At 40.3% G+C, this 25,374-nt stretch overlaps 1 protein-coding gene across 1 annotated transcript in view; it reads left to right on the top strand.

The window, feature by feature from the left end:
- LOC117517037 (pterin-4-alpha-carbinolamine dehydratase 2-like) overlaps window positions 1-25,374 on the top strand; it is a 67,036-nt gene that overhangs the window by 27,778 nt on the left and 13,884 nt on the right. The gene's annotated exons all lie outside the window — the stretch shown is intronic.

The raw sequence follows: 25,374 nt of genomic DNA, 5'->3' as shown, positions 1-25,374 counted from the left end.
ACCGGGTGTGACCCCTTTTTGTCTTTAGAACTGCCTTAATTCTTTGTGGAATAGATTCACCAAGGTGTTTGAAACATTCCTCAGAGATGTTGGTCCATAGTGACATGATGACATCACGCAGTCGCCCATTCAACCAGTCTGTCCATTCTCCTCTGACTTCAACAAGGAATTTTTGTTCTCACAGCTGCTGCTTACTGGATATGTTCTCTTTTTTTGGACCATTCCCTGTAAACCCTAGAGATGGTTATGTGTGAAAACCCCAGTAGATCAGCAGTTTCTGAAATACTCAGACCAGCCCGTCTGGCACCAACAACCATGACACGTTCAAAGTCACTTAATCCACTTTCTTCCCATTCTGATGCTCAGTTTGAACCAGGGCTGTTTCAAGGAATTTGGGGGCCCCAAGCAAAATGGGCTTGGAGCCCCCTCATGCTCCCCCCCACTCCCCACTGTCCACCCAAAGCCTACACGAACCATAGCATAGACACACCACTTAAGCTCACACCTTATATCAATTAAATATTTCTCTGACAGTGCATTTGAACATTTGCAAAAACCCCACCACCAGTACATACAGTGAGGAAAATAAGTATTTGAACACCCTGTGGTTTTGCAAGTTCTCCCACTTAGAAATCTTGGAGGAGTCTGAAATGTTCATCTTAGGTGCATGTCCACTGTGAGAGACATAATCTAAAAAAAAAAAAAAAAAAAAAATCCGGAAATGACAATGTATGATTTTTTTTTTAATAATTTATTTGTATGTTACTGCTGCAAATATGTATTTGAACACCTACCAACCAGCAAGAATTCTGGCTCACACAGACCTATTAATTTTTCTTTAAGAAGCCCTCTTATTCTGCACTCTTTATTTGTATTAATTGCACCTGTTTGAACTTGTTACCTGTATAAAAGACACCTATTCACACACTCAGTCAATCACACTCTGACCTGTCCACCATAGCCAAGACCAAAGAGCTGTCTAAGGACACCAGAGACAAAGCTGTAGACCTGCACAAGGCTGGGATGGACTACAGGACAACAGGCAAGCAGCTTGGTAGAAGACAACAACTGTTATGATTATTTATTAGAAAGTGGAAGAAACACAAGATGACTGTCAATCTCCCTCGGTCTGGGATTCCATGCAAGATCTCACTTTGTGGGGTAAGGATGATTCTGAGAAAGCTCAAAATTACACAGGAGCACCTGGTCAATGACCTGAAGAAAGCTGGGACCACAGTCACAAAGATTACATTAGTAACACATGATGCTGTCATGGTTTAAAATCCTGCAGGGCAGCAAGGTCCCCCTGCTCAAGCCAGCACATGTCCAGGCCCATTTGAAGTTCACCAGTGACCATCTGGATGATCCAGAGGAGGCATGGGAGAAGGTCATGTGGTCAGATGAGACCAGAATACAGCTTTTTGGAATCAACTCCACTTACCATGTTTAAAGGATGAGAACAACCCCAAGAAAACTATCCCAACCATGAAGCATGGGGGTGGAAACATCATACTCTGGGGGTGCTCTTCTTCAAAGGGGACAGGATGACTGCACCGTATTGAAGGGAGGATGGATGGGGTCATGTATTGCGAGATTTTGGCAAACAACCTCCTTCCCTCAGTAAGAGCATTGAAGATGGGTCATGGCTGGGTCTTCCAGCATGACAATAACCCCAAACACACAGCAAGGGCAACTAAGGAGGGGCTCCGTAAGAAGCATTTCAAGGTACTGGAGTGGCCTGGCCAGTCTCCAGACCTGAACTCAATAGAAAATGTTTGGAGGGAGCGGAAACTCCAAATCTGAAAGATTTGGAGAAAATCTGTATGGCGGAGTGGACCAAAATACCTGCTCTGCAGTGTGTGCAAACCTGGTGAAAAACTACAGGAAACGTTTGACCTCTGTAATTGCAAACAATGGCTACTGTACCAAATATTAACATTGATTTTCACAGGTGTTCAAATACTTATTTGCAGCAGTAACATACAAATAAATTATTAAAAAATCATACATTGTGATTTCCGGATTTTTTTTTTTTTTTTTTTAAAGATTATGTCTCTCACAGTGGACATGCACCTAGGATGAAAATTTCAGACCCCTCCATGATTTCTAAGTGGGAGAACTTGCAAAATCGCAGGGAAACAGAACACTGAGTCTGTGACCATGGAATAATTTTCTCACCATTTTTCATGTTTCTTCTGTAATTCTCTTTTGTGAATGTTGGAGGTAGATTTTCAGAATTTTGGGGGAATTCAATATCTGTTATTTGCACTGATCCTTTTCTAACAATTTGACAGCTCATCCTATCAGTTAGGACTCTTTGGCCACTGTGCAGGGTCATCAGGTATAATTCCAACAGTACTACAGTACTGTTGGAATTACACCTGCACCACTTCTCTACAGTACTGTGTGCTGTAGAGAAGTGGTGCAGACTCAGTTTGTGTTGAGGCTGTGGTACCACCGGATGCCGTCTCTCCCTGGTCATCTTCTTCCTCATGAATGCGAGGTGAAGTTGATGGTGCAGCTGGGAAAATAATTAAGTCTACATATATCATATTTTTTTCATGTACAGCATGCATCACATAGATATTAGGAGGGTCCATATTCAAAAATCTGAAATGTGCAGTGAAATATATATGACCATTTTATAACAATGTTAGCATATCAGAAGAGGTCACCATGAACAGCTCAGTGAGAGAAATTCACTCTACCATCAGTGTAGGCATCAGTGGAGGCATCTTCAGGAAGAGGATGTACAAATTTAAGCAAAGCACCTTGAGGGAGAAATAAAAGATATGATGAGATTTAGCATTACCATATTTTTTGATTTATATCAAAGGAATTCAGTTGCTTTCACAACTAACAATGCTTAAAAACACCAAGCTAACCCCAAGCTAATGTTTATGTTTTGTACATGGACGTACTACTTGTATCTTAACATAACAGATTTAAGCATTGTGCTGTTTGAGAATTAGACAGGCACACCTGATGCTTTAAAGACAGGGAACAGCTGGCGTGCATGAATACTATTTGACAAACTTGTTCCAGTCTGATTATATGATGCCCAGAATTATCATAGGTTATTTGGTAGCTAGATTATTGTGGTAAAATAGCTAGCACAGCAGAGAAGCTCTGCCTGTTTTAAACCAAAGTTAAGAATGTTGCCTAATTTATCCAGTGTAGATGATCACTTACCGCTGTCTTGTTTTTTTCTTTTGTTCCTCTTCCTTTCTCTTCTTTTCTTTCTTCTCACTAGATCATGAGGACATCCTCATTGTCTCTCTCTCTTTTCTGTGTTTCTTTCTGTTTACTTTTTTTTTCTGTCCAATCACACCCACAGAAGCCTGTAACTCCTTGAGAGATGTCATGGGTGTCTTGGTGCCTGCCCTCACTGGTTTGCTCCTTGTACGGTCATTCAGTTTATGGAAACGCCTACTTCAGGCAGTTACATAGTTCTTAGCTATTTTCAAAAACAGGAATGAGACCAACAACAAAAACCAGATGTCTGTGACATAACAGGCTGAACGGTAACAAACCGAGATCAGGCTCGGGGGGTGATCAACCCAGATTGGTGGCAGTCTTTCACAGAGAGGTGGCTGAGAGTTATTCAAAGGCAGGCAAAGTGCAGTAGCAAGGAGTTTTCATACCAATGACATGGTTGTTTGAAGTCAAGAATCTACGACAGCAGCAAGGCCTATCATGGGAGATCAGTAGCAAAGAACACAAGGAGTACATGAAAAACACTTTACATAACAGAAGAAGATACTAAAATACTGTCACAGAAGATTAGTCTTTCGGATCATCTGTGACAAATGGGCTGAATGAACACAGGTCAGATAGTGCAAACAGAGGACACAAGAGGGAGCCAGAGACCACAGAGCGAGAGGGGAAATGGGACTAGGCCAGGAAAAACTGAAACACAGAAATGATATTTGCCAAAGACTAATGAAACACAGAAATGACAATAGGCCAGAGATTATTAACCATGAGGGAGAATTAACCAGATAATAAGGAGAACAAACAGAAACATACAGAGAATGAGAGCAGAGACCGGATAACATGGAGATTAAATCCAAACACCAAAGCGAGAACTATAATATTTATAACAAGGGTGAATTACTCGGATAATACAGAGAATAATACGAGAGATAGAATAATGTGGAGACGAAACAGAAACACCGAAATGTGACCCATGACAGATAATCGCAGGGTCCTGGTGGCCAGTGATTTTACACATTTAAATTTTAGTCAGACTGAGTCAAACTATGAAGCACACTGGGTTAGTAAAAAAAAATCTCTGTAGTTTAGTAGACGCTGTGTATAAACAACCAGCAGACTCGCAGCCTTTTTAATCTCAGCCCTTTTGCATGTTCACAGTCAGTTTCATACCATAATGTTGCTTTGATTAGTGATTGTGAAGCTCCCCTCAAGTTTTTTTTTCTTTCTTTCAGAAGGCCTTTAAAGTTCCTTTTCAATGTTCATGGCAGTTCAAATTGTAGTGTGTTTTGCTGCTGTTTTCATGAGCCTGTTTTATACAAACGGGAGATTTGTTTGATGGGGATCAGAATGCAGAGCCTCTGTAACACGTCGAGCCCGCTAACTGTCAGAAACACACAGACAGGTTGGTGTGGGGATTATTTGCAGGCGCAGCAGGGAGCAGGTTCCTCTTCGATCACTGCTTTGATTTAATTCCTGGATTCTAGTTTCTGTTCACCAGTGACTGTTGAAAGGTTGTGCACAACAGAAGTCATCACTCTATCTGACTGTTGTCTGTAATAGTAAGTAATGACGTGTGCACACGGAGATCTGTACAATAATTGTAAATCTGTGTTTGTCATTGTTAATCTGTGTTAAGATTTATGTCAGTATGAAAATCAACATTTGTCTTGTGGTCCATTTAGTCATTCAGAACAGTTTTAGTAATGTTTTCATTGTTGAAAAATGACCATATTGTAATTGGCTAAATTATCATTGAAGCAATTTATTGGGGGAAAAGTTTTATTTATTTATTTTAAATATCTGTGAAATTGCTTGTAGTCTCATGCCATTAGTGTAATGGTGCAAAAAAAAAAAAAAAAAATTTCAATATTTAACATTCATCTATAAATGCGTTAAAAAAGTTGTTTGTTTAAAAAAAATCAATATTCTGTAAAATAATTCTGTGCTATATAATGCACTAATTAGTGAGGCAGCCATAAATGTGTTCCATCATACAGTATCTTTGAGATCGGTGACACATTTAATATAAACAAAAAAAAACATAAGGTCAGGAAAATGTCCTCAGGTTTTAATATAAGCGTTATATATTACTAAGTAATATGACATTTTCTTTAACCTGGGGCCTGTTTTTACATTTTTGGGTTCAACATTTAAATCTGGATTTTCGTTGACTGTTCTCCTTTAAGCCAAACAAATGTTAAATTAATATAATTATGCTGCAATAAACAAAATGCACCATCCACTTTGTTGAAAAACCATATAGAAAATAACATTAAGGACCCTGTCTTGGCAATCTATGACATTTTCTTAAATCACATAGCGCAAGTGCATCTCCAAGTCCGCATTGTGTGACAGTGACTATGTTTACATGGACAACAATAATCCAATTATTGACCTTATTTTGAATAAGGCCATATTTAATTTATGGTTGTTTGCATGAATTGTTTAAGAATAATCAAGTCATATTCCTGTTTCCATGTTATAGAGCAGAGTCTGATTAATGACTCATGGCCGCATTATGTCCCCAATATCTTATGTGTTGCAGAATGCTTGTAAAATCCCCATTGGCGGTCATAGTCTGATTAAGGAGTTTACATGTCCGCAACGCACCTCAATAGTCACAGTAACATTGGAATATTCCACGTCTTAATCAGTATATTACTTACCCTGATTATTACCTTATTCTGTTTAAAATGATCAGAAAATGCTGTTGTTAACCCCCAAAACGTGAATCAGCTGCAAATCGTGAACTATCCCCAAACTGTTAATTGTAAAATGTGAATACTGAAAAAATGTCTTCCAAAAAGTGAATGCAGGTCTCAGAAAACATGAATATTATTCATGATGTGTGTGTGTGTGTGTATGTATGTATATATACTCAACAAAAATATAAACGCAACACTTTTGGTTTTGCTCCCATTTTGTATGAGATGAACTCAAAGATCTAAAACTTTTTCCACATACACAATATCACCATTTCCCTCAAATATTGTTCACAAACCAGTCTAAATCTGTGATAGTGAGCACTTCTCCTTTGCTGAGGTAATCCATCCCACCTCACAGGTGTGCCACACCAAGATGCTGATTAGACACCATGATTAGTGCACAGGTGTGCCTTAGACTGCCCACAATAAAAGGCCACTCTGAAAGGTGCAGTTTTATCACACAGCACAATGCCACAGATGTTGCAAGATTTGAGGGAGCGTGCAATTGGCATGCTGACAGCAGGAATGTCAACCAGAGCTGTTGCTCGTGTATTGAATGTTCATTTCTCTACCATAAGCTGTCTCCAAAGGCGTTTCAGAGAATTTGGCAGTACATCCAACCAGCCTCACAACCGCAGACCACGTGTAACCACACCAGCCCAGGACCTCCACATCCAGCATGTTCACCTCCAAGATCGTCTGAGACCAGCCACTCGGACAGCTGCTGAAACAATCGGTTTGCATAACCAAAGAATTTCTGCACAAACTGTCAGAAACCGTCTCAGGGAAGCTCATCTGCATGCTCGTCGTCCTCATCGGGGTCTCGACCAGACTCCAGTTCGTCGTCGTAACCGACTTGAGTGGGCAAATGCTCACATTCGCTGGCGTTTGGCACGTTGGAGAGGTGTTCTGTTCACAGATGAATCCCGGTTCACACTGTCCAGGGCAGATGGCAGACAGCGTGTGTGGCGTCGTGTGGGTGAGCGGTTTTCTGATGTCATTGTTGTGGATTGAGTGGACCATGGTGGCGGTGGGGTTATGGTATGGGCAGGCGTCTGTTATGGATGAAGAACACAGGTGCATTTTATTGATGGCATTTTGAATGCACAGAGATACCGTGATGAGATCCTGAGGCCCATTGTTGTGCCATACATCCAAGAACATCACCTCATGTTGCAGCAGGATAATGCACGGCCCCATGTTGCAAGGATCTGTACACAATTCTTGGAAGCTGAAAATGTCCCAGTTCTTGCATGGCCGGCATACTCACCGGACATGTCACCCATTGAGCATGTTTGGGATGCTCTGGACCGGCGTATACGACAGCGTGTACCAGTTCCTGCCAATATCCAGCAACTTCGCACAGCCATTGAAGAGGAGTGGACCAACATTCCACAGGCCACAGTTGACAACCTGATCAACTCTATGCAAAGGAGATGTGTTGCACTGCATGAGGCAAATGGTGGTCACACCAGATACTGACTGGTATCCCCCCCAATAAAACAAAACTGCACCTTTCAGAGTGGCCTTTTATTGTGGACAGTCTAAGGCACACCTGTGCACTAATCATGGTGTCTAATCAGCATCTTGGTATGGCACACCTGTGAGGTGGGATGGATTGTCTCAGCAAAGGAGAAGTGCTCACTATCACAAATTTAGACTGGTTTGTGAACAATATTTGAGGGAAATGGGGATATTGTGTATGTGGAAAAAGTTTTAGATCTTTGCGTTCATCTCATACAAAATGGGAGCAAAACCAAAAGTGTTGCGTTTCTATTTTTGTTGAGTGTATGTATGTATATATACACACACATGTATATGTGTGTGTATGTATATATATGTATATATATATATATATGTATGTGTGTATATATATATATGTATGTGTGTGTGTATTTCAGTTTAAGTAGTTTATGGATTTCAGTTTACGGATCAATTACAGCAGGGAATCTTGATCGCAAACCCTATCACTGCAACAAAAAAAAAAAAAGTTTTTTTTTTTTCATTGTACTATAGCACTCAGTTTGGAAAAATGTCATTGTGAAAAACTTTGGAGAATTTTTTATTGTTTAAATTTTCAATAGTGTCCATGTTATACGGTGTAGTGACACAAAATTTTCTGCACGCATCAGCAAAAATGGAATTTTAGTGATTTTTTTATCATTAAAATAAGTCATAAAATGAGCAATGAAATTCACTAATTCACTAAAAAATTCAATTTTTTACACATTTTCCAAAATATGTGCTGTAGTATAACTAGTGGGAGACCATTGATGTGTACAGTGAATTTGGTGACACCACACCTGAATTTATTGTATATTTTTCTGGTGTGTTGTTTTTGCATTTTGTAGACGGTCCGTACAATTCAGGTTCTCTGCCGCTTGTTCGTTCACATCAATATTATTTTTCCAGCTCAGAGGACAGCCGTTACAGATAATAATAAGGTTGTAGCTCGTTGTCTACCTGAGGTTAGAAATGAGTGTTGTTTGTTTTTCTACAACGTTTCGCTTAAGGTTATTGAGGCCTGTACCGGAGGGGGAGGTTTCTGTCATCTGTGTGTTTGACAGGTGGACCATTCCAGTCAAACTCCTCACCTGACACTGCTTAACACCAGAAGCTGCTTGGATCACCTCCTCACCTCACCGGCTATAGTGACACCCCCCCACCAAAAAAATAAAATAAAATAATGAAATATATATATATATATATATATATATATATATATATATATATATAATATAATTTTTTTTTTTTTTTTTTGTGGTGATAGGGTTTGCGATCAAGATTTCCTGCAGCAGTTGATCTGTAAACTGAAATCTATAAACTACTTAAACTTAATAAACATATATTATGAATGATATTCAAGTTTTGCGATACCCACGTTCACATTTTGGGAGATATTTTTTCAGTATTCACGTTTTACAATTAATGGTTTGTGGATAATTCACGATTTGCAGCTGTTTCACATTTTGGGGGTTAACACTATTTACATGGCAGTGTCTTATTCAAAATATGGTCTTAATCAGATTAAGATCAGAGTATTAATGTCCATGTAAATGCACCTACTGAGAGGCCTGCAGCATTTTATACAACAACAAAAAATAAAGTTCATTCAGACTCAGACTGAAAATCCTTGTGCTCTGCAGCTGGATTGGGCTGTGTGTGCTGTGCTCTGATGCCGGCATAGAGTGAGGTGAATTGTGCTTTTTGTATTGAGGGCAGTGTGTGATTACAGTTTGTGTTGTATCAAAGTATGGGTTACTACGTGATGTGTTATAAGCACTATGACACTTCTTGTCATACTGTAAAAGTATGCGCAGTGCATTTCAAATCATGTCTTAATGCCTGGACCCCCAGTAAAACCTGAGTTCCATTCAGTTTGTTCTTGGTACAAATCAGAGCACCAATCTGCCACAGCTCCCTGAGGTGAAACATTTGAGTGCCTCATTCCTACAACACCTCCTCCAATTCTTTTTTGACTTGAGCTTCTCCATAGCTGACCAAGGTGCATGTTGAAACGCGGGGTGAAACGATACATCATGAAGCATGGTAATTGTATTGTGGACCCTGTAGCAAATCAATTTTTTTTTTTTAAATTAGTATCACGATACCTTGCAAAGTCAACGACTGCATGGAAGAAATGCAGAATAGTCTGAAAGGATTAATAAAATATACAAAAAGGAAACAAATAATTTCAACAATTACAATATATACATCAGATTTTTTTTTTAAAGTTGATTATTGACGACAGATTATTTCCTTCATAATTAGTGTGAAACATGATCTAATTATGTACTATGATACGTGTTGGATTGCAACAGTTGTATTGTGGAGCTAGTGTAGCACTGTTATTTTCAGACACTGCTGGTTGGAAACTACCACTGAATTTTTTTGTTTTGTTTCACCAAACAGCTGAAAAAAGACTTAAAATTCTTGTTTTTAGTTGCTGTATGGTCTGTTGTTTTTGTGTCTCCCCAAGTCACTTAATCTGAAAATGCTGCAGTTAATTCATGTGACACATTATGCTTTCAGATCATCTTCAGGTAGAACTGCAAATGATTCTTAGTGTTTGTTATGACAAGTACGCTGCACCAGATAGATGGGTTTTATCAAATTATGATAAGTCAGGAAATATATATGGATACTAATCAGTCACAGGTAAGAAAGAAAAAGCCTTAAAAGACATGTTTAAGCAACCGGAATCACTTATTGGACCCTACATATATTGACAGCAGACACAAAAACGAGTTGCACAGACTGCGTGAGTCCACTTGCAATGTGTCTGAGCTCACTTTAAGTGGCAGGAAATGCTGTTGCAAAGGGGCTGCATTTACCGTGTTCATTAGGTATGAGTGTATTCTAGACCGAACATGATATCAACCAATCAGCATGACGATATGTGCAGGCAGAGAGTATGTGCACTATGAAGCCACATATGTTAAGCCATATCTGACTGCACTCTTTGTGATGGATAAAGGTGCAAATGCTTTGTGGTGACACATGACATCAACAAACCAGTGCAGCGCCCAGCTACACCTCAGTTATAGACCGGTATCTCCACAGAAACATGTGGTACTATGATTTAGAGGATGCAGACTCTGGGTGCAAAAAGGACAGCTGCACCAGGTGGAAAATAGATACTAGCGCAACTAGTCTTAAGTTTTGAGTCCTGCGTGGTTATTCATACTGAGGTCACACTTCAGGTGTAAAGTGAAGCAGTAAAATCTGTATTCCAAAGTAGTCTGGTTCAGGATTGGAGTGAAACTTACTGCTTTTACCTCAGCTGTGTAGGCTGAAGTGATCTCCAGAAATCTCAAGGCCACTTAGTGGACTTCCTCTAATCCAGTCGTTAGTTGTTTTAGCCCCTGGAACAGTCTGTTTTTACACTTCTCTGTGTTTGAAGTCTGGGGTGATCACTGCCCTACCCCATTTGCTCTTTTGGGCTCTAAAGCCTCTCCTCTTACCCCCTCTCGTCAGACTGCATTATTCTGAAACACACCAGGCGACCAGTTGGCAGCAATTGGGGTTTCGATCAGAATGATTTCTTTCACAAACAATCAAATTGGTTAAAATGTTTCATCTGCTTCACAAACCACTAACAACCATCATTCCTTCTGGTAGATGCACTTTTCTTTCTTTTTTCTTTCATTGCTATCCTCTATTCCCCATCTTTTTCTGTATCTGTCTCTTATTCCCACTTTGTGCCCCATGTTATTGGGGAATGAACTCATGTTGTTCCAATTTGACGTGCTGGCAGTGTCCTCTGTCTGTGTGTCCTTTTTTCTTTTATTCTCACTCCAGGCACCCTGAATTCTCCACTACTTTCACAAACTCTCTATCTCCTTTTCTTTTTCACAGCTGTTCTTAAAGGGCTTTTACCAGAGGGGAGTTGAGATGAGGAGCGACATGCTGGCTGATTTCCATTTGCCACTTACTTCCAAGTGATGGGCTTGAGGAAATCAGATCCCCGAGAGTTTATAATGAGAATAGCAAATCTCCTCTCTGATTTGAAACATTTTCCCTTGTAGTCTCTAGGGGGTGGTAGAGTTGTACCCATGACTGGGACTCCACAGTGACAGGCTGAGGCACGGTGCCATTCAAAAGCTGCAAATGAATTAAATAGAGGGGGGGAGTATGACAGCTGGACTCACTTTTTTTAGTTTATTTTTCTTTGATTACAGCAAGTGGAAAGTGTTATGATGCCTTTGTGGCCAACTCCATAATTTGTGTGTGGCGTATGGGTAGACAGCGTGTTCGTATTGGCAAGCAGACTGAGAAGTAACTGTTAGTTATTTTCCTCATCAGGTCCAGTAGTATCTAATCAGTTGTGAGAGGTGAAATCCCCCTAGAGTTGCTTTGGTCAGTGAGAATCCCTGCAATCATTTGTGGAAACATCTGCGTGTGTGTCTTGTTATACTGTACATTTTGGTTGTTGTTGTGCATGTTTTTAAGTTGCAGTCATTGATACATCAGACTCAAAAATCATTGATGTTGTTTATGCATGCAGCTTTATGTTATGCATGTTTACAGTAGACCATCTGCTTTACATTTGCGATATAACAGAAAGGCACAGATTTAAGATGCAGTATGTACAGGAGAGGTGAGCTGGACAAACTCAACTGTTTGTTATGTTAGTCGAAGTTGACAACGATGGCATTCCATGTTTCCCCACAAACATCGAGTGATGGGAACGTTTCACCCAAAAGCTGCACTGAGTATGGAAAAATGGACGGCAATTATCTTGGGTCTCTTTGCAGAATGAACAAGTGCTTCCATCCACATCCATGCATACATGTAGACTTACGTTTGATTTCTGATTTTGGTCAGTTATTCTGTTCTTATTTGGGTTAACATTGAATAAATGTTAGAGATAATAACATCTGCCATTGCTTTTATTGTTTTATTTAGCTGAGGAAGGGAGAAGAGTTGTGTAGTGTGTGAAATTAAGATGATCTACCAGGGCCTCGTCATAATACTCTGCTATAGAAACAGTTGCTAGTGGAACGTTTGAGTTTCTAGAGGACTGAGGAAAGGTAAAATGTTTTCACTGAGAAAGATCGGGAATATTGGGGAATGCCCATATTTGGTTCTGAAAATCTACCCATCTGTGTGACATTATTTGGAACAGTTGATTCAGTTTAATCTTTTTGGACAGAAAATGTTCCCATTGGTTACTGCTCGTCTTGTAGTGACGCTTGGTGAAAGAGTCGAGATCATGAGGGTGAAATGGTGGGGCTGGGATTCTCTTTGTTTTTGCTTAAGTACCTTGGTCAACTAACAGGACAGCGAAGGATGTGTCAGCTCCCCCCCCCCCCCCCCCCCCCCCCCCCGCCAAATATAATAATAATAATTTATCTGAGTGGAAAGATTTTTTTTTTTATGTGGTGCAGTGAGTACATATGCTTCTATCTCACAAAGTGTGAAATCAGCTGTATCACTGTGTTACATTAACTCTATTATAGTGTTACGTCAGCACTGTTGGTATTACATCACATTATGTCATATGTCCTGTTACGTCATAGTGTTACATCAACTCTGTTATAGTGCAACATCAACTCTCAAAGCTTGAAATTAAGTCTATCATAGTGTGAAATCAACTCTGTTCGAGTTGCCTTTTCTCCATCCCAAAGCTTTAGTGGAGCACATAACTTTAACAATTGTTCATTTCTGGAAACAAGCACCAAAATTGGCACACATACTCCTTAGACATTACTCTTTTGAAAAAAAAACTGACTGTCCATGTGAATTTTCAGTAGGCGGCCAGGTAGGGGTCAGTTGAAGAATTACACAGGAGTCAAAATTTAAAAATGCTCCAATCATATTGAATAATAATTTGCATCACATTTTACAATATTTAGAGCAACTCTAACTTCTGACCCGTGTACAAACTAAAGCTGACCTTTGTTACCATTCTTGCTGTTTTTAACCCATAACTCCATAACATTCAGTCATAGATGGTCCAAACTATACCTTTTTCCAATATTTATGTTCAAACAAATAATAATAATACAATAACATGCTTTTGGAGGGTGGTATGCATTTTCAGAGGCCCGACGTCCATGCCCAGTCGCCCAAAATGACCCATATGTGCCCGAGTTAGACGAGTTCAAAATGCACAACACCCAGCAAACACATACATAAAAAGTTGGCTCACTTTAACTTTTGTCATGTTGGCTGGTACAGCGCTGCTCTCCAAATTTACCAGTGCGTCCTCATCAAGCTGGCTGCTTTGGCTGCTGTTCATTGTCGGCCCATCCATGATAAAACCATCCAGAATATCCATATTGGGACCAACACACACTTCTCGCCTTTTCATGCTATCGTCTGCGGACAGTTCTTGGGTTGTGCATGATATGACGTCATCGCTTTATGCACAGCGGGTGGGTATCCCAATACCCGCCCGTTACTGTGGGCAGGTGTGGACAGGTAGCGTAAATGTAAATCTATGCTACCGACCCAGCAACGCCTCAGTAAGTGATAATAATGTGGTAAAGCTTTCGATATGATTGGAACATTTTTAAATTTTGACCACTGTGTAATTCTTCAATTGACCCCTACCTGGACGCCTACTGAAAATTCAAGTGCACACTCAGTTTTTTCAAAAGAGTAAGGTTTAAGGAGTATTTGTGCCAACTTTGGTGCTTGTTTCCAGATTTGAAGGATTCCTCTGTAAATATTCTGTTATCTGCTGCACTACTTTGGGATGTGACAATGCAAGAATGTTCAACATATCAAAAGAAAAACATGAAATGAAAATGAAACGAGGGTCAGTTTCATGGAATTAAACTGAGTGCAGTGAATACATATGGTCTCATTTCAAACGGTGTTGATTCAGCTCTAGCATGGTGTTATACTAAGTTGGTCAACTCTAACAGAGTTGCTGCAGCACTCTTTGGCTTGGGACCATGTATATTCACTGCATTCAATTTAAAAAAAAAAAAGACTTTCTCAGTCTATAACCACCCCATCACTTAGTGGATCACCACATACAGAAGTATGCACTCGCAGTGCCCTTGAACATAACGCCACTAACTAACAGTGGAGGGTTATGGATATTTGATCACCCCATCTGTCCGTTTGTCTGCAGACAGTTAAATGTAGTCAAGACCAGTTTTTGTAATGACATGGTCACTGTGTCAAGAAAGCTTTGAGCAAATTTGGATGATTTGATCTGCTGCAATATTTTTCTTTTTGTCAATTCAGTTTCTTCAACATTGTGAGATGTTTTCCTTTGATCTCATTCTTTATCAAGATTTACTTTATGATGTCACAAGGATCTGATGGAGAAAGTTAAGAATTTGGATTGTCCGCCTCTGTCGGTTGGCTATGAGAGGTTTATCATGTCGGATTACACCTTGTTCTGTCTGTGGTGTTTGGTTAGAGCTCTGTTGGTATTGGAGACACTTGCGCTGCATTCACTCTCATTCAGTCACTTTACTACACGCAAGTAGTAAACACGTAGTACTGTGTGTACAAATTAATTTTGGTGCAGCCGGCAATTAAAAATCTACAAAGAGTGAGATGTGTTGTCGCCTAAAATAAACATGTAATTTTCACAGACTGATGCAGTGGTGCATAAGAAGCTTTATATTACACTGGAACATAAAAGTTACAGATGCAGGCTTGTGAGCCGATTGTTGCTGATTTGGTCTAAAGAGCTGCTGGATATACAAACAGCAGTTGGGAAAGTGAAAGTAGAATTTTTCTCATTTTTATTTTCACCCCTGAAGGACTCTTGTGTGAGGTTGAAGCTGATCATTGAACAGCTTCTGGATGTGAATGTCAAGAGGATATGTACCTACAAATAGAGAACTTTACTCTCATTTACATTTTGCTGGATAACCAAATACGTGTGTGTTTTTGTAGTATCATCTCTTTCATTTGAGGTCTCTTTGCATTGCTGTAGTGTACTTTTTATTCTTGGCATTTATTCTTTTATTGGTGTTTATTTTGGTTAGTGCTTCGACTATTGGAAAAACCCTGTAGAAATATTATACAAATAATGAATGTGCATGAGTTCAGTGGCACAAATATTTCACGAGGTGAAAGATGGAATGTACCATTTAACAAGGCGAAGTTCTTAGTCAACTTACAAAAAACAATTCTGACTATGTAGACCTTGATGCAGTGCACTGACTTTGTGTACAAACTGCTGTGTGCTTCCTCACTCCAGCGAGAAATCGCGTCAGAAATTTGTCGACCTTTTCATCCTAACAACTCTTCATGCCTCCAGACAGCTTACGGCGTGGTGGATTTTTTTATTTTATTTTATTTTATGTTTTTTGTATTAGAAGAATTAGCACCGTCTTATCGTCGTCCGCCAGCAAAACAAAGTTCACCATGTTTGGCCAAACGCGCCCCTGGTAGAGTGAGTATGTGCGGTGGTCAGGGCGTGCAATAGCACATTTCATAATAGTACCAAAATTGCACGCCAAAAAGCACTATTGCATGATAAATGAAACACAGCGGCAAATGGTATGAATTATCCATGTCAGGTGACATACAAGCCACCAATCAAATGACAAGGATCTACTCAGCTGTTATATAATAATTAATACTTTTGTTGTTAGTATTATTAACAAACATATGATTTTTTCTATATATAAGTCGCAGGACCTCCTAAACAAGTAAAATAAAAATACACTTCTTATACTCTGGAAAATATGGTGTGTATGTATGTGTGTGGGGAAAAGTTGGCACATCCACACAGCTTAGGTTAAGTTGTAATTTGGAGACTCGGGCGGCTGTTGTGATTTCTGCGGAGAGCAGAGCTGTGTTCAGACAGCTCACTGCGCTCTGGTCTTGGAGGCTGATCCCCCTTTTTATATTCCGTCAGGGACTCCAGCTCCACCAAATCTCCTTCAAGCCTCTGCCTCTCGTTATGGGCCTTGCTCTGCTTGTGTTGAATAAGTTGTACTGCAACTAAAACTAAGCCCCTGGGTAAACCAAAGTCTCAGAGCCATCTCCCTCCTGCTGCTGTGGACGGTGTGCTCCTGCGCTGTGCGTGCTTTAGGGCCAGACAGATACTATCTGAGCAGATATCAGATGGTGATGGTGAACATACTCTTCCTCTGGTTGTAAGGAATACAAAGAGTTATTGCGCTTTGTGAGGGAACATTTGTTTCATTATGATTCAATAAAAATATTGGCTAATGGGCAGTCATTCTGTTTTATTGTTTCATACTTTAAAATGAACTTTTCTTTAAACTACTCATGCCAATGTTTTAAAAAATAAATCTTCACATTAGGAAGCTTTACAAACTTGTGACAGCATAAATATGAAATGCGAGGACACTGATAGGTGAATACACAGCAACAATAATCAAAATTGTAACCTAAAATCTGTTGATAGTTTTTTTTTTTTTTTGGACCATAGGTCTCAAACAGGTGGTTTGAGTCCAAGATGACGCAGTGAATCTCAATTTAGCACAAAGAACATTTCAAATCCCCGATTATTCATCCGTAGAGACTCTGCAGGCAGAGCTTTGAATTTAATCGGGGTGTTGAAATCCATTAATCAGATCAGATGGCAGTGCTAAGACCATCACCATGTTTGTGTATTTGTGGCAAAAAATGCAAAAATGTATGTGTGGTTTCTGAATACTTTTATTTTCAGTTTTGTTTTTTTGTTTTTTTATAATTTTTTTGTCTTTGACACATTATTTAAGTGATCCTTACTGCAAGAAACTTCTCCCTTTGGCAATTTAATAGTGTTCCACGGATGTTCTGTTTTTCCCCTTATTAAGTGCTAACATCGTGCCACCCAACTCATTACAGGACAAACGTGGCAATGTAAGGCATTGTCGATGCCTTTAAAAACTCATCTACAATTCCATACACTCCTTTTTTAATTTTAATTTGTACAGACATCTTTTCTTCTTCTTGGTCTTTTGTTTTGTTGTTTAAAACAAAGAAACATCTAAGTGTATTTTGCACAGTGTTAAAATTACAGGCTGCTGTGAAAGTGCACTCTTTGTTTAAATTTTTCTCCAAAAAAATTAAATTGCAATACCCAGATTGGAGGATGGATAAAATATTATGTGAGCTCTGCTATTATGGGACATGACATAGTGACTGTGGCTATGCATACAAGGATTATTAGGACATTTTCTTCATGTTTTCCAAAGCCAACCACTGTTCCACAAAAGTATAATCACAGATGTTGCTGGGCAAATTTGAACACAACACTAGCATGACTATGAAAAGTCAGCTTACCTACCATTTGATCAGCTCCACTGTTTTGCCAGTCTCTTAAGTTGCATTCATTCAGGGTGCTCCAGATTTATCCCACAATAATATGTAGGCATTATTTATCTATTCCTTTACTGTCTTTGTTGAGCATCCTGAGTAAATCTTGTGCCAAAAACTATGCAATTAATATGGGGGAGGATATTCCAACCATTGTTTAAGATGAATAGTACCTTTGTTGCCTTCACAACGTGCACCTACTGTTTTTCTCACTGGGGTCTACTGGACATCACTGGGTAATTTTACAGTGTAATTTAGCATATTTAGTTTTGTTTTTTTTTCTTCTTGGTGGTGGGACAAAGCAGATCGAGAAACTCACCCAGAGCAGACAGACGAGGGACTTCTTAAAAACCCCTTTAAAAAACCCATTCTCACAGTCGGACATCCAGGAACCTCCGAGCCAGAAGCGAGCTGCCATCTTTGTTCGGAGGACTCGAGTGACTTCTGTAATGTAGAAAGCAGCACGAAAATGCCCAAACGTTTTTGTGTTCCGGGTTGTACAGCCAATAGAAAGGGTTATCCCGAATGGCAGTTTGTATTATACCATCTGAAAAATGCAGGCGTAAGAAATGGCTCGCTGCAATCAACAGGGCTGTTGTAAACACCGATGGGAGTATCAACAAAAAGAAATGATGGAGTCCCAAGTCTGGTCACTACTATGTGTGTTCTGCCCATGTCATCACTAGTAAGTACTTTTTGTGTTAATATTTATGGATTGAGGTTGTCATCAGGATTCGTTCACATTTTTCAACAGTTTAAAATTTTTGACAAAGCACCAGCTACAGAAATGAAGCTGGACGACGGTGTCTCTGAAAGTCAACGTAAGCCCAGATTTCTTGTTTCGTTTTGGCTTCAGTGTCGTTCGTTAGTGCCATGTGACCGGGGCTTAACCGATACAATCATTAATATATTCTTGTATATAAAAAAGAATACTCACAAGGACTCTTGATCAAGTATGTGTAGACGTCTTTGTAATCAATCGGTGGCCATCGTTTAGGATCGTCTAACCGGTCATCTGCAATAATCTTATACGGGCATTTTCGGATTCCTGCCAGCTCCAGCTTCTTTCTGTATTGATTCCGTGCATCAGGTGGCAAATTCTCTTTGTACTGATACATTATCAAAAAGCAAACGGAAGTAGAGAGACAACGAACTTTGCGGATGTGCTCACATTTCCCCAAAACAAACATAGCGTCTAGAAATTACATCACGTGTGACGTCACCGACTGTGACAATAACAAGTAACTTCCATCATAAGGAATTAACACATTTCTAGACATAATCTTCCAAAACAAGGGTGTCATGTGGAGAACAGTTTTCATCTGTGATGATGAATCCTGTGAACAGGACAGATTAAAAGACTTTATTTAATCCATGAGCCGGCTTCTAAAGTTTTAGGTTTCATTGCTACATTAATTAGCCGCATGTCTTCTCCATTTTTTGTAGAAGCGTTACAGCACTCCATACAGGCCTGGCATATGTACTACAACATTTTTACACGGTTTCACAGGATCTGTGAGAACGGAGACATTTCTTTAATGGAACACTTTTTGAAAATGACAAAGAAAAAAATTGTATAAGAGAAGTTCAGTTTCAGTATAGACAAGGCCTTAAAAACATGGGATGAAATCAAATTAAAATGATAAGTGAGGAATTATTTTCTTGGGGGTGCTATGACAAATCCAGGGGGAGCTCTAGCCCCCCTGGTGCCGACCATGCTTTTGTTCATATGGCAGAACATTTAAAATAAAATTGTGCTGTACAGTACTTTTGAATTCATTTTTGTATTTTGTGTATAACGGTGCAATTAATTGCAATTAATCATGGAAATCGTGATTAATCACAATTAAAATTTTAATTGTTGCCCAGCTCAAATGTATATACAATTGTGCTGCTTTGAACAGTGATTTCAGTGGATTTTTCCTTGTCACAAGAATAAATTCTGGTAGAAAATTTGAAGTCTAGTTTCAGGTATTTCGAAAAGTAAAAAAAAAAAAATTCTAGACTGGTTACATATAAATTTAAATGTTTCAAACTTTTTAAATTTTAACTTTGATAATTACACCTTCCAACTAAAAAAAAAAAGTATCTCAAAATATTGGAATACTTTATTCCAAGTTTGAGTAACTCATTATTTATACAACATAAATACCACGAATCTCTGTCTGGTACAGAACACAGACCTACAACCATTTGGATGACTGCTGACTTGACAGTTGTCCAGAAGAGTCTCATTGCCACCCTCCACAAGGTGGGTAAGCCACAGAAAGTCATTGCTGATAGGGCTGGCTGTTCAGAGTGCTGTCAAAGCATGTTCATGGAAAGTTGACTGGAAAGGGAAGATGTGGTAGGAAAAGATGCATAAATGGTAAATGGACTGCATTTATATAGTGCTTTTCCATCTGCATCAGACGCCCAAAGCGCTTTACAAATAATGCCTCACATTCACCCCGATGTGAGGGTGCTGCCATACAAGATACTCACTACACACCGGGAGCAACTAGGGGATTAAAGACCCTGCCCAAGGGCCCTTAGTGATTTTCCAGTCAGGCTGGGATTTGAACCAAGGATCTTCTGGTCTCAAGCCCAGCGCCTTAACCACTAGATCATCACCTCCCCCAAGTAAAGTAACAGGGATGACTGTAGCCTTGAGAAGATTGTCAAGCAAAGCTGATTGAAGAACTTGGGGAAGCTTCACATGTGGACTGAGGCTGGAGTCAGAGCATCAAGACCTGTCATGCACAGAAGTGTCCAGAAAATGGGCTACAAGTGGCGCATTGCTAGTGTCAACCCACTCCTGAACCAGAGATGATGTCAGACTAAGGAGATAACAAACTTGAACGTTGCTCAGTGGCCCGAAGCCCTTGTTTCAGATTAAAGTAAAATTTGTATTTCTTTAGAAATCAAGGTCCCGTAATATGGAGTGGCATAGTATCCAAGTTGCTTGAAGTCCAGTGTGACGTTTTCACAGCAGAAGCTGGCACCTGCAAATAGTACCATTTCTCTTATAAATCCTTTCTGAAATTGATCATATGAAATTTTGCAATATTTTGAGATGTGCAGTGTATTTTTTTAAGGTCTAGAATATGTACAAACAAGTGACCAAAAAATTTTACTTTTTCATGATATTCCAATTTTTTTGAGATGCACCTATATCTGACATGTAAAAATCTAGACACTTTTATGGAAGACACCATCATTTTTTCTAGATGTTTAAAAACATATGTATTAACTTTTGTGACCAAAAATTGCTCATGGATACTGGTCTGATGCATCCTATTTAAAATTTTCAGGTCTCTGGTGTGACTTATTTCTACGCCTGTCATCTTAAATGGAAAGGAATCAATGCTCAACCCACCCCATTTTTCAATGGGAGGTGGAACATATACGTTGTATTGGTCTGTTATTCTTCCACTGAGTGTATGAGACCAATCCCTAACACCACAAAGCAGAAACAGAGGTGGATAGAGCATTTCAGTGAGCTGCTAAACAGACCCGTGCCAGCAAACCCACCCACTTAGAACCAGCGGAACAGGATCTACAGATACGAGGTCTGTCCAAAAAGTATCAGACCTTTTTATTTTTTTCAAAAACCATATGGATTTGAATCGTGTCTGAATCTTCCGAATGGTTTCCACCTGGCTGTCTCTCACAGTTTCTGGAAAAATTTGATTCAGCGCTGCTCCAATCATTCAGACATTTTCCTCGCAATGAAAATCCAACGAGGGGGGAGGACCAGTGCTCACTCAAAGCCTACTCACAGGCGAATGACGCAACCGACAGGCGTGAAAAAAATCACGCATGCGCACGAAGGTTCAAGGTTGGCTCATGCAAGCACACGTGATTCAAATCCATAAGGTTGAAAAAAATAAAAAGTTCTGATACTTTTTGGACAGACCTCGTAGATTGCAGCGCCCCAACCAAGGCAGAAATCCGGATAGCGACAGGCCAGCTGTGGAATGGCAAGTCAGCCGGGCCTGACTACATACCAGCAGAAGCGCTAAAAGCAGACATTGGGACCACAGTGGAGATGCTACACCCACTCTTTGTGCAGATTTGGGAAGAGGAACAGATACCAGCAGAATGGCGAGAAGGACATTTGATAAAGATCCCGAAGAAAGGAGACTTGAGCGACTGCAGAAATTATAGAGGTATTATGCTACTATCAACTGTAGGGAAAGTCTTCAACAGAGTGTTACTGAATAGAATAAAGGATCAACTAGACAAGGAGTTGAGACCAGCAAGCAGGTTTCCGCAAGGAAAGATTGTGTACCGACCAAATAGCCACCTTGAGAATCATCATAGAGCAGTCCCAGGAATGGAACTCATCCCTGTACATGAATTTTATAGACTTTGAGAAAGCGTACGACAGTTTAGACAGAGAGACACTGTGGAAACTTCTCCTGCACTATGGAATACCCAGCAAAGTCGTGAACATCATAAAGAACTCGTATGAGGGGATGGCATGCAGGATCGTACATGAAGGACAGTTGACAGATAAGTTTGATGTAGAAACCGGTGTTCGTCAGGGCTGCTTGCTCTCACAGATTATTTTTCTGGTGGCAATAGACTGGGTTATGAAAATGGCAACAGCAGACAATCGCACAGGAATTCAGTGGACCCCGTTCAAACAGTTGGAAGATTTAGACTTTGCAGATGACCTGGTCCTATTGTCACACACCAAGCAACAAATGCAAGAGAAAACGAGTGGAGTAGTAGAAATTGCAGCGAAAGTTGGACTACGGATAAATAAAGGAAAAACAAAAATTATGAAGGCAAACACAACAAACACAGAACCAATATCAATCGATGGGAGCCAACTTGAGGAAGTGGACTCTTTCACATACCTAGGAAGTGTGGTTGATAGGCTAGGAGGTACAGAAGCGGACCTCAAAGCTAGAATAGGAAAGGCCAGGGCAGCCTTCATCCAGTTGAAAGCCGTTTGGAGTGGCAAAGAAATAGCCAGGAAAACCAAACTCAGGATTTTCAATAGCAACGTCAAATCCGTACTTCTATATGGATCTGAAACATGGAGAACAAATGCAGTGAACACCACAAGAGTACAAACCTTTGTAAATTCGTGCCTAAGGAGGATACTGCAGATACGATGGCCAGACACAATCAAGAACACAGAGTTGTGGAGCATAACAGACCAGCAACCAATGGAACTGGAGATCAGAAGGCGCCGATGGAGATGGATAGGCCATACGCTACGTAAACAAACATCAAACTTCACGCGACAAGCACTCAGCTGGAACCCCCAAGGCAAGAGGAAGCAGGGACGACCGAGAAACAGCTGGCGCAGGGACCTAAGCACTGAAATCCAGGCGATGGGCCAGTCATGGAGACAGCTGGAGAGCACAGCCCAGGACCGAGATGCTTGGCGAACCCTGGTCGACGGCCTATGCCCCAGGAGGGGAAATAGGCGTAAGTAAGTAAAGTAAGAGTGTATGAGAATGTTGCACATATGGACTTACAGAGTGTGTCTGACAGTTCAGACGTCGCAATGTTTCCACAGTCCAAAATGAGCCATTACAGGCCTAAGCATTGAAAACCACCTGGTAGTTTCTATATGTATGTGTAGCAGATATGGATTAGATTTGCAAAATGCAAAGTGGTCACTGATATGTGTGTGTGTGTATGCGTTAAAAAAAACACACAACTTTGTTTAATGAGCAAGAAATTACAAAACTATGCATGACTCAAAAGCACATACCTTCTTGGTGTCAAGTTGAAATAGAAACATGCAGTAGGCACTAATAGTGAGGCAGTAAAATCTTAGCAATTTACACTGAATTAGCAATGTCTACAGAAGCAATGTGTTACATTAGTAACATTTAAACATTGAAACTGCAGACTAAAATTCTGCATCTACACAATGCCAAACCTTACAGGAAATGGTCGGCCCCATTTCTGATCCGGTGCAACAGTGTCACAGCACTGCATAAAGACACCATAAAAAAGTATCTAAGCTACACACAAGTTATAGAATTGTGATAATTTGAGACAGTTTAACATGAAACCCCAACCATATGTAATTTGAAGTTACAAAAATAATTTTATACAATGTGGCTCCTTTAAACTAAAGTGCGCACACAGACTGAGACATACTCACCCCATATACAAGTGCTCGCACCATATTCTTTACTCAGAGTGGAACGCCGGTTAATCGACTCAGCGGTGTTCAGTTCCAGTCTCCATCTCCAAAATGGAAAGTTCCCTGAGAACTAAAGACATCCAACATTCATCTGAGCTTGTGAAAATGACTGGAGGGAAACTTGGAGGTGTGGCGCACAGCGGAGGTGGTTAGATAATCAGGCTATCAGTCCCTGAGTAAGCTAAGATGGCCCTGATGTCTGCTGTCTATAGATGAGCCTGGTGTAACTCCACATTTAATAATTTGGCATTAACGTAGCGTTTGAGCATTAGACGACTCTCTTCAAGTGAGTGGGAGTCGACACTGGTGAGCGTTTGTTCATGTGATATTAGTTACTTAATGACTGCTCACTGCTTGGCACAGAGTGCATCACTTTTTGAGAGTGTGTATCAAATTAAGGTTGATGCTCATTGTTAATTTGAGAAGATAATTCTGCTGATGTTGCACATGCCAAGCCAAGCTCCAGCTACAACATGAAAGAGCTTTTCAACACTTGGCAGCATGGCTTCAGAATAATTTTGCTTTAACTTAGCAGGAAACCTCGTCCATCCACCTGGAAGCTTCTGAAATGCTGTTTGAGAAAGAAGATAAATAAGGCATAAGAGGTGTGGTGGTAATCATCATTATTACCACCAGCAGTTCACAGCATTCTTGCATTTCTCAGCAAAGAACTGAAGCGCTTTTTGTAACTGCTGACGCTGGTGATGATAGGGCATGGTGGGTAATCATTGTTCGTTATGGTGTGTTTGTGCATGTGTAATGAACAGGATTGGCTGCACAAGAAGGCTCATCTTGGTGCACGTGCGTGTCGGTGCATATGTACGTATACACTCAGGAGGTTTGCATATGTCTTTCCATACATGCAGCAGTGTGCATGTCTGTCTGTCAGGGGCTAGTCAAGAGTAAGCACAATCTGCATGCACTTAGTCCTGGCAAAGCAGAGCAGGCGTTTCTAAGCCCCTGGACCGCGCGGCGGTGGAAAACCGATCTGTAAATAATAGACACATGTGTTTGAAACCCAGTCCTGTATACCAGCCCACAGCCGCAACGAGCGAGAGAACACCACTCTGTTCCGACGTCAAATTGTCTCATCCAGTGTTGTATGACAATCACGCTGTAATAGCACGAAAATGGCTCCTTAACAGTGGGTGCGCAGGGAAAGCGGCGTAGTGGGGGTCTGCTGTCGGGTGTTTCTGATTATTTGAAATGGGGTCCTGTATAGTGTCAGGTCAAATTTTCTGACTCTTGACAGCTAGAGCTTGTCAGGCCAGTTGGAGAGAGTGGCTGGCTGGCCTGTTGGCTTGAGACATGCGGCCCGCAGAATACAAGCGATGTAAACAAAGCAGCCTGAGGGGGGAGTCCTTGACCTCTGTTGGTTTTGGGTCTCAACTGGGAGTTGAGAGTCGGCTTTGTTTTTTTTGTTTGGCCCAAGTGGAGGGCATTGAGATGGCCTACGGAAAGGCATAGTACTGCCACTTTTACTGCCAGTATTATATCCCACTACTCACTTTACTGTTCCGGGGGACTTGCTCTCAAAAGACAAACATG

Source organism: Thalassophryne amazonica, chromosome 9 (genome assembly GCF_902500255.1).
Source record: "Thalassophryne amazonica chromosome 9, fThaAma1.1, whole genome shotgun sequence".
Classification (NCBI taxonomy): Eukaryota; Metazoa; Chordata; class Actinopteri; order Batrachoidiformes; family Batrachoididae; genus Thalassophryne; species Thalassophryne amazonica.
This window is presented reverse-complemented; position numbering and strand designations above follow the sequence as displayed.